The sequence below is a fragment of the Salvelinus sp. IW2-2015 genome, linkage group LG5, assembly GCF_002910315.2.
Source record: "Salvelinus sp. IW2-2015 linkage group LG5, ASM291031v2, whole genome shotgun sequence".
Lineage (NCBI taxonomy): Eukaryota > Metazoa > Chordata > Actinopteri > Salmoniformes > Salmonidae > Salvelinus > Salvelinus sp. IW2-2015.
Genome location: NC_036844.1, coordinates 26,580,355 through 26,591,529, shown reverse-complemented (window position 1 = coordinate 26,591,529; position 11,175 = coordinate 26,580,355). Strand labels below are relative to the sequence as shown.

Here is an 11,175-nt window from a genome sequence, read left to right as displayed (position 1 = left end):
AGAAAGAAAGAAAGAAAGATGATCAAAATAATTGAGCATGTACTGTATGCATCTGATAGAGCATGTTTCTAATTTGATATCTCAGTGCTGTGTCTAGGTCCTGTCTAGGTTCAGTACGACCCGGTCTTGGCAAAGTTGGTCCAGTAGGTCATGACCACAGCACTGAGCATGACGTCATTCTTCGAGAAGTTACAGGGAACAGGTCTGTGCTCCCACCATGGGGACCCAAACACGTAGGGTAGCTCATCCCCGTGGGCCGCTCCGCCCACTCTGGCCGGCCTCTGTCTGGCAGTGGTGGTGGAAGGTGTGAAGTAGACAGGAGACTGGAACTCAGCGTGCAGCTTGGCTGTGGCCACAGCTGGCGCCACCCACTGGTGATCTGTGAACAGTGCCAGCAGGGTCTTCCTCCTCATGTCTATGTTGTCCCTGTCGGCCCAGTCTGTGTACATGAACTTTATGGTCTCCCTCAGGATGTCCTTACCTGAAGACAGACAGAGATGGGTGAGACACAGAGAGAGCAGACGAGAGATGAGAGAGAGAGAATGAGCAAGATAGAGATGAGAGAGAGAGAGAGAGAGAGAGAGAGATAGAGAGAGAGAGAGAGAGAAAGGGGAGAGACAGAATGAGAGCAAGAGAGGGATTAGAGAGACAGAGAGAGGGGGGAGAGACAGAGAGGGGGAAGACAGAGAGGGGGGACAAAGAGATGCGAGAGACAGGGAGAGGGGGGAGAAGCAGAGAGAGGGAGGAGAGACAGAACGAGCAAGAGAGATATTAGAGAGAGAGAAAGGGGGAGAGAGAGAGAAAGGGTAGAGACAGAGAATGAGAGCAAGAGAGAGATTAGAGAGACAGAGAGAGGGTGATACAGGGGGGGCAGAGAATGAGAGCAGGGACTATCAAGAAAAAACTTCTAACAAACCAAAACCTGCAGAAGAAACACAGCGGAACCTAGAAATACCATCCAACACAAAACTCAGTGAGTAATATTCAGTCTGAAGCTACTTCTGAAGCCAAAAAGTAAAAGACAATCTCTAGGTCATTTTGTTATATAAAGTTAAGTAAATAAGTATACTAAGCTACCAAAATGCTAGGACAGAACAGACCTGGCGGCACCTTCAATTAGCACTGAGGTTTGAAGCCAGATGTGTAAAAACTCTTGAACCCAACAATGGCAGGAGAGTTTCACAGCTCCCCCCACCCAAATTTAGAGGCCTTTGAAGCCCCAACGGCTTATCCCTGTCCAGAGGTCATTACAATACAGTACCCCATGTATAATAAAAATAACACTGCAAGGAATAAGTATCAAAAAAGCTCCTCAAGGACAACCCAGAAACATTATTTGCTGACTGCTACAAAGAGGGGAACGTAAGCAACTTAATTTCCCACACAGACCATCCCCTGGCATGGCACAGTGCTGTAAGAGCACACTACCCCAAGAGAGAGTGTATTGGCCAAGGGTGGAAACTCAGAAAACTAGACATTGAGGAAATTGAAACAATGTCTGTCAACGTGTACAAGTCTGGGACAGTAATGGTGCATGGCATCATGCAGGACTTTTATGGGATCAAAGAGAGAGCACAGCAGGAAAATCTCTCTCCCTGTGACGACTCCCCCATCCTGAGTGAGTCTGATCACACCTCTTCAAACTGTCCCGCAGATGAGAATAGTGTCACCCCCCCAGCACTGAACACACCCAGGTCCCACAACTGCACTGGTCCTCCATCATTGAGAGGGATAAATTCACAGAGCTGGAGAGAGACATGTTGGAGCTCAGAGAGCTGGTCCACACAATCCAGACAGAAGAACCCACAAAACAGACCAGCACAACAAGACCCGGAGGGCAGAATGTGGAGATGGATGGCTGTCTGAGAGAGCTGGCTGCTCTACGGACTGAGGTGAGATAACTTAAAGAGGCACACATGGCATTGAAGGACGAGGTCAGAAAGCTGAGGTGTGACAGAGAGCAGGACACTCCCCCAGACAAGCCAGCAAGGCTGGGAGTGATTGAAAAAACTTCTTCCACTCACCCCAATGCACAAGTGTTTATCTCCACCCTGCTACCACAAAAATACTTTCACCCTGCCACCATACAGCGGGTGKATGCAAGCATTTCGCAAGACTGTGCCTCAAAACCTAAATGTATACCTGGCCCACCACTCCACCCTGGACTTTAACAGCCTTTACGACCAGGTCCACCTCCACAAGGCAGCAATCCCAACTTTTGCCAGGACCCTGAAGGACGTCGGCACGCTCCTGAGGACGTCATCCTCAACCGTAGCCCCAACACCTCACACAGGAGCAACAGAGCAATGGACACCCCGCCCAGACCAGTGAGACACCCTCCCAGACCTGCAAGACCCCCTCCCGAAGGACCTGCACCAAGGGAACCCATGCCAAGAGGACCTACACCCACACCACAGCATCACCAGCCACACACCAACCAACTAAGACCACCCGAAGCAAACCCTGGCCACACCCTATATAGGCCACCCCATATCAGACCAATGCACCTTCTGCCCACCCCATGCCCCCCGACCCTGCGGCAATGGCCTCAACATGACAGCAGGACATTATGCCCAGGCCGTGAGCAGAGCAACAGGCCCAACKACCGCTATTACACCCGCCAATCCTGCGACCTAAGAGGTGTGTATCAGATGCTTAACATGCTCTGCTCACACCTACTGTGATTGTCCGGGCCTAAACCACACAAAAACAACACTAGACACTATGGAACACAAAGCTTTTACTATCTCATCCTGGAATATACAAGGTCTGAGGTCATCTGCCTTTGGTCTAAAGAGCAGGAACCCAGATTTCATCAAAGAAATTGGAAATACAGACATTCTTATCCTACAAGAAACATGGTATAAAGGAGACAGGCCCACTGGTTGCCCTCTAGGTTACAGAGAGCTGGTAGTTCCATCCACTAAACTATGAGGTGTGAAACAGGGAAGAGACTCGGGGGTATGCTAATTTGATATAGAGCAGACCTAACCCACTCTATTAAATTAGTTAAAACATGATCATTTTACATTTGGCTAGAAGTTAATAAGGAAATTATCGCAACAGATAAAAATGTGCTAATGTTTGCTACCTTTATCCCCCCACTAGAATCCTCATACTTTAACAATGACAGCTTCTCCATCCTAGAGGGGGAGATCAACAATTTCCAGGCAGGGACTAAATGCCAGAACTGGACAAGAACCTGGCACCCTCAGCATACAGGGGGACAAACACCTACCTGGAGGTGACAGCATTCCCTCCACCAATTACGACAACAAAAACAGGTCACAACTCCTGCAGTCCACTGACACCCCTATCAGATCACAGTAAAATCAGACTCTACTTGAACAGAGCTATGCTCAATCATGAGGCATCAAAGCCAAAGGAACTGAATAATATTAAGAAATGCTATAGATGGAAGGAAAATAGTGTGGAAATCTACCAAAAAACAATTAGGCAACAACAAATTCAATCCCTTTTAGACAATTTCCTTGACAAAAGGTTTCACTGTAATAGTGAAGGTGTACATTTGGCAGTAGAAAACCTTAACAGCATTTTTGACCTCTCAGCTTCCCTATCAAATCTAAAAATGTAAAGCAGACAACGTAAGAAAATTAACAACAATAACAAATGGTTTGATGAAGAATGCAAAACCTAAGAAAGGAATTGAGAAACCTATCTAACCAAAAACATAGAGACCCCAAAAACCTGAGCCTACGCCTTAACTATTTTTTAAATATATTTTTTTATATTACCTTTATTTAACCAGGTAGGCCAGTTGAGAACAACTTCTCATTTACAACTGTGACGTGGCCAAGATAAAGCAAAGCAGTGCAACAAAAACAACAACACAGAGTTACACATGGGATAAACAAACGTACAGTCAATAACACAATAGAAAAATCTGTATATAGTGTGTGCAAATGAAGTAAGGTGGTAAGGCAATAAATAGGCCAATAGTGGCGAGGTAATTACAATTTAGCAATTTAAACTGGAGTGATATATGTGCAGATGAGGATGTGCAAGTGGAAATACTGGTMTGCAAAAGAGCAGAAAAACAAAAACAAATATGGGGATGAGGTAGGTAGTTGGTTGGATGGGCTATTTACAGATGGGCTGTGTACCGCTGCAGCGATCGGTAAGCTGCTCTGACAGTTATTTAGTGAGGGAGATATACAGCTGAATTCGYGAAGTTTACATACACCTTAGCCAAATACATTTAAACTCAGTTTTTCACAATTCCTGACATGTAATCCTAGTAAACATTCCATGTCTTAGGACAGTTAGGATCACCACTTTATTTTAAGAATGTGAAATGTCAGAATAATAGTAGAGAGAATGATTTATTTCAGCTTTTATTTCTTTCATCACATTCCCAGTGGGTCAGAAGTTTACATACACTCAGTATTTGGTAGCATTGCATTTAAATTGTTTAAAGCGTACCACAATAAGTTGGGTGAATTTTGGACCATTCCTCCTGACAGAGCTGGTGTAACTGAGTCAGGTTTGTAGGCCTCCTTGCTCGCACACGCTTTTTCAGTTCTGCCCACAAATTTTATACAGGATTGAGGTCAGGGCTTGTGATTGCCACTCCAATACCTTCACTTTGTTGTCCTTAAGCCATTTTGCCACAACTTTGGAAGTATGCTTGTCCTTAAGCCATTTTGCCACAACTTTGGAAGTATGCTTGGGGTCATTGTCCATTTGGAAGACCCAAGCTTTAACTTCCTGACTGATGTCGAGATGTTGCTTCAATATATCCACAACATGTTCCTGTCTCATGATGCCATCTATTTTGTGAAGTGCACCAGTCCCTTCTGCAGCAAAGCACCACGACAACATGATGCTGCCACCCCCGTGCTGGGATGGTGTTCTTCGGCTGGCAAGCCTCCCACCTTTTCCTCAAAACATAACCATGGTCATTATGGTCAAACAGTTCTATTTTTGTTTCATCAGACCAGAGGACATTTCTCTAAAAAGTACGATCTTTGTCCCCATGTGCAGTTGCAAACCGTAGTCTGGCTTTTTTATTGGCGGTTTTGGAGCAGTGGCCTCTTCCTTGCTGAGCGGCCTTTCAGGTTATGTCGATATAGGACTCATTTTCTGTGGATATAGATACTTTTTTACCTGTTTCCTCCAGCATCTTCACAAGGTCCTTTCTGCGATTGATTTGCACTTTTCACATCAAAGTACATTCATCTCTAGGAGGCAGAAAGCGTCTCCTTCCTGAGCGGTATGACGGCTGCGTGGTCCCATGGTGTTTATACTTGCGTACTACTGTTTGTACAGATGAACGTGGTACCTTCAGGCATTTGGAAATTGCTCCCAAGGATGAACCAGACTTGTGGAGGTCTACAATTTTTTTCTGAGGTCTTGGCTGATTCTTTTTGATTTTCCCATGATGTCAAGCAAAGAGGCACTGAGTTTGAAGGTATGCCTTGAAATACATCCACAGGTACACCTCGAATTGATACAAATGATGTCAATTAGCCTATCAGAAGCTTCTAAAGCCATGAACACATTTTCTGGAATTTTCCAAGCTGTATAAAGGACAGTCACTTACGTATGAACATTCTGACCCACTGGAATTGTGATATTTATTTATTTATTTTTTATTTCACCTTTATTTAACCAGGTAGGCTAGTTGAGAACAAGTTCTCATTTGCAACTGCGACCTGGCCAAGATAAAGCATAGCAGTGTGAACAGACGAGACACATGGAGTAAACAATAAACAAGTCAATAACATGGTAGAAAAAAAGAGAATCTATATACAATGTGTGCAAAAGGCATGAGGTAGGCAATAAATCGAATAATTACAATTTAGCAGATTAACACTGGAGTGATAAATCATCAGATGAACATGTGCAAGAAGAGATACTGGTGTGCAAAGAGCAGAAAAGTAAATAAAATAAAGCAGTATGGGGGGTGAGGTAGGTAAATTGGGTGGGTAGTTTACAGATGGACTATGTACAGCTGCAGCGATCGGTTAGCTGCTCGGATAGCAGATTTTTAAAGTTGTTGAGGGAGATAAAAGTCTCCAACTTCAGAGATTTTTGCAATTCGTTCCAGTCGCAGGCAGCAGAGAACTGGAAGGAAAGGCGTCCAAATGAGGTTTTAGCTTTAGGGATGATCAGTGGAGATACACCTGCTGGAGCGCGTGCTGCGGGTGGGTGTAGCCATCGTGACCAGTGAACTGAGATAAGGCGGCACTTTACCTAGCATAGCCTTGTAGATGACCTGGAGCCAGTGGGTCTGACGACGAACATGTAGCGAGGGCCAGCCGACTAGGGCATACAGGTCGCAGTGGTGGGTCGTATAAGGTGCTTTAGTAACAAAACGAATGGCACTGTGATAAACTGCATCCAGTTTGCTGAGTAGAGTGTTGGAAGCTATTTTGTAGATGACATCGCCGAAGTCGAGGATCGGTAGGATAGTCAGTTTTACTAGGGTAAATTTGGCGGCGTGAGTGAAGGAGGCTTTGTTGCGGAATAGAAAGCCGATTCTTGATTTGATTTTGGATTGGAGATGTTTGATATGAGTCTGGAAGGAGAGTTTGCAGTCTAGCCAGACACCTAGGTACTTATAGATGTCCACATATCTTAGGTCGGAACCGTCCAGGGTGGTGATGCTAGTCGGGCGTGCGGGTGCAGGCAGCGAACGGTTGAAAAGCATGCATTTGGTTTTACTAGCATTTAAGAGCAGTTGGAGGCCACGGAAGGAGTGTTGTATGGCATTGAAGCTCGTTTGGAGGTTAGATAGCACAGTGTCCAAGGAAGGCCGGAAGTATTAGAATGGTGTCGTCTGCGTAGAGGTGGATCAGGGAATCGCCCGCAGCAAGAGCAACATCATTGATGTATACAGAGAAAAGAGTCGGCCCGAGAATTGAACCCTGTGGTACCCCCATAGAGACTGCCAGAGGACCGGACAACATGCCCTCCGATTTGACACACTGAACTCTGTCTGCAAAGTAGTTGGTGAACCAGGCAAGGCAGTCATTAGAAAAACCGAGGCTACTGAGTCTGCCGATAAGAATATGGTGATTGACAGAGTCGAAAGCCTTGGCCAGGTCGATGAAGACGGCTGCACAGTAATGTCTTTTATCGATGGCGGTTATGATGCGTTTAGTACCTTGAGCGTGGCTGAGGTGCACCCGTGACCGGCTCGGAAACCGGATTGCACAGCGGAGAAGGTACGGTGGGATTCGAGATGGTCAGTGATCTGTTTGTTGACTTGGCTTTCGAAGACCTTAGATAGGCAGGGCAGGATGGATATAGGTCTGTAACAGTTTGGGTCCAGGGGTCTCCCCCTTTGAAGAGGGGATGACCGCGGCAGCTTTCCAATCCTTGGGGATCTCAGATGATACGAAGGAGAGGTTGAACAGGCTGGTAATAGGGGGTGCGACAATGCGGCGGACAGTTTCAGAAATAGGGGGTCCAGATTGTCAAGCCCACTGATTTGTATGGGTCCAGGTTTTCCAGCCTCTTCAGAACATCTGCTATCTGGATTTGGTAAAGGAGAAGCTGGGGAGGCTTGGGCGAGTAGCAGCGGGGGGGGGGCGGGGCTGTTGGCCAAGGTTGGAGTCGCCAGGAGGAAGGCATGGCCAGCCATTGAGAAATGCTTGTTGAAGTCTTCGATTATCACGGATTTATCGGTGGTGACCGTGTTACCTAGCCTCAGTGCAGTGGGCAGCTGGGAGGAGGTGCTCTTGTTCTCCATGGACTTTACAGTATCCCAGAACTTTTTGGAGTTAGAGCTACAGGATGCGAATTTCTGCTTGAAAAAGCTGGCCTTTGCTTTCCTACTGACTGGTGTATTGGTTCCTGACTTCCCTGAACAGTTGCATATCGCGGGGACTTTCGATGCTATTGCAGTTCGCCACAGGATGTTTTTGTGCTGGTCGCAGGGCAGTCAGTCTGGAGTGAACCAAGGGCTATATCTGTTCTTGGTTCTGCATTTTTTGAAGGGCATGCTTGTTAATATGGTGAGGAAGTAACATTTAAAGAAGACCAGGCATCCTCAACTGACGGGAGAGGTCAATATCCTTCCAGGGTACCCGGGCCAGGTCGATTAGAAAGGCCTGCTCGCAGAAGTGTTTTAGGGAGCGTTTGACAGTGATGAGGGGTGGTCGTTTGACCGCGGACCCGTGGCGGATACAGGCAATGAGGCAGTGATCGCTGAGATCTTGATTGAAGACAGCAGAGGTGATATTGGAGGGCAGGTTGGTCAGGATAATGTCTATTAGGGTGCCCATGTTACGGATTTAGGGTTGTACCTGGTGGGTTCCTTGATGATTTGTGTGAGATTGAGGGCATCAAGCTTGGATTGTAGGACTGCCGGGGTGTTAAGCATATCCCAGTTTAGGTCACCTAACAGAACAAACTCTGAAGCTAGATGGGGAGCGATCAATTCACAGATGGTGTCCAGGGCACAGCTGGGAGCTGAGGGGGGTCGGTAGCAGGCCGCAACAGTGAGAGACTTATTTCTGGAGAGATTAATTTTTAAAATTAGAAGTTCGAACTGTTTGGGCATAGACCTGGAAAGTATGACAGAACTTTGCAGGCTATCTCTGCAGTAGATTGCAACTCCTCCCCCTTTGGCAGTTCTATCTTGACGGAAAGTGTTATAGTTGGGTATGGAAATCTCAGAATTTTTGGTGGCCTTCCTAAGCCAGGATTCGGACACGGCAAGGACATCAGGATTGGCAGAGTGTGCTAAAGCGGTGAGTAAGGCAAACTTAGGGAGGAGGCTTCTGATGTTGACATGCATGAGGCCAAGGCTTTTTTCGATCGCAGAAGTCAACAAATGAGGGTGACTGGGGACATGCAGGGCCTGGGTTTACCTCCACATCACCCGAGGAACAGAGGAGTATTAGGATGAGGGTGCGGCTAAAGGCTATCAAAACTGGTCGCCTAGAGCGTTGGGACAAAGAATAAAAGGAGCAGAATTTATGGGCGTGGTAGAATAGATTCTGGGCATAATGTGCAGACAGGGGTATGGAGGGGCGCGGGCACAGCGGAGTAAGCCCAGGCACTGGGTGATGATAAGAGAGGTTGTATCTCTGGACATCTGGTCTCAATAGGTGAGGTCACCGCATGTGTGGGGGGTGGGACAAAGGGGGTATCAGAGGTACGGAGAGTGGAACTACAGGGTCCATTGCAAACCAAAACAATGATAATGAAAACTAGCCTGAACAACAGTATGCAAGGCATATTGATATTTGAGAGGACATACAATAAGGCATAAAGTGATTGCAGTCTTGATTGGAGAGCTAGCTAAAACAACAGGTAAGATAACAACAGCAATAACAGGGTGCTAGTCTAACACAGCAACAACAGGTAAAAATGCAGTAATTATAAGTGAAATAATCTGTCTGTAAACAATTGTTGGAAAAATTACTTGTGTCATGCACAAAGTAGATGTCCTAACCGACTTCCCAAAACTATAGTTTGTTAACAAGACATTTGTGGAGTGGTTGAAAAACGAGTTTTAATGACTCCAACCTAAGTGTATGTAAACTTCCGACTTCAACTGTAAGTCTCCAACTTCAGTGATTTTTGCAATTCGTTCCAGTCATTGGCAGCAGAGAACTGGATAACAATATGGGGATGAGGTAGTTGGATGGGATATTTACAGATGGGCTATGTACAGATGCAATGATCGGTAAGCTGTTCTGACAGCTGATGCTTAAAGTTAGTGAGGGAGATATAAGTCTCCAACTTCAGTGATTTTTGCAATTTTTTCCCAGTCATTGGCAGCAGAGAACTGGAAGGAACGGTGGCCAAAGGAGGAATTGGCTTTGGGGGTGACCAGTGAAATACACCTGCTGGAGTGCATGCTACGGGTGGGTGCCGCTATGGTGACCAGTGAGCTGAGATAAGGTGGGTCTTTACCTAGCAAGGACTTATAGATAACCTGGAGCCAGTGGGTTTGGCGACGAATATGTAGCGAGGGCCAGCCAACGAGAGCATACAGGTGTGGTGGGTAGTGGTGGGTAGTATATGGGGCTTTGGTGACAAAACGGATGTCACTGTGATAGACTGCATCCAATTTGATGAGTAGAGTGTTGGAGGTTAATTTGTAAATGACATCGCCGAAGTCAAGGATTGGTAGGATAGTCAGTTTTACGAGGGTATGTTTGGCAGCATGAGTGAAGGAGGCTTTGTTGCAAAATAGGAAGCCGATTCTAGATTTAACTTTGGATTGGAGATGCTTAATGTGAGTCTGGAAGGAGAGTTTACAGTCCAGCCAGACACCTAGGTATTTATAGTTGTCCACATATTCTAAGTCAGAACCGTCCAGAGTAGTGATGCTAGTCGGGCGGGCGGGTGCTGGCAGCGATCGGTTGAAGAGCATGCATTTCGTTTTACTAGCATTTAAGAGCAGTTGGAGGCCACGGAAGGAGTGTTGTATGGCGTTGAAGCTCGTTTGGAGGTTTGTTAACACAGTGTCCAAAGAAGGGCCAGATGTATACAGAATGGTGTCATCTGCGTAGAGGTGGATTAAAGAATCACCCGCAGCAAGAGCAACATCATTGATATATACAGAGAAAAGAGTCGGCCCAAGAATTGAACCCTGTGGCACCCCTGTAGAGACTGCCAGAGGTCTGGACAACAGGCCCTCCGATTTGACACACTGAACTCTATCTGAGAAGTTGTTAGTGAACCAGGCGAGGCAGTCATTAGACAAACCAAGGCTGTTGAGTCTGCCGATAAGAATACGGTGATTGACAGAGTCGAAAGCCTTGGCCAGGTCGATGAAGACGGCTGCACAGTACTGTCTTTTATTGATGGCGGTTATGATATCGTTTAGGACCTTGAGCGTGGCTGAGGTGCACCCATGACCAGCTCGGACACCAGATTGCATAGTGGAGAAGGTACGGTGGGATTCGAAATGGTTGGTGATCTGTTTGTTGACTTGGCTTTCGAAGACTTTAGAAAGGCAGGGCAGGATGGATATAGGTCTGTAACAGTTTGGCTCTAGAGTGTCTCCCCCTTTGAAGAGGGGGATGACCGCATCCGCTTTCCAATTTTTAGGAATCTCAGACGATACGAAAGAGAGTTTGAACAGACTAGTAATAGTTGTTGCAACAATGGCGGCGGATAATTTTAGAAAGAGAGGGTCCAGATTGTCTAGCCCAGCTGATTTGTAGGGGTCCAGATTTTGCAGCCCTTTCA

The 11,175-nt window shown here is 46.4% G+C and overlaps 1 pseudogene; it reads right to left on the bottom strand.

Annotated features, from left to right (window-relative positions):
- The window catches only part of LOC111964130 (neuroligin-2-like), a 118,815-nt pseudogene that overhangs the window by 4,509 nt on the left and 103,131 nt on the right, over nucleotides 1–11,175 (bottom strand).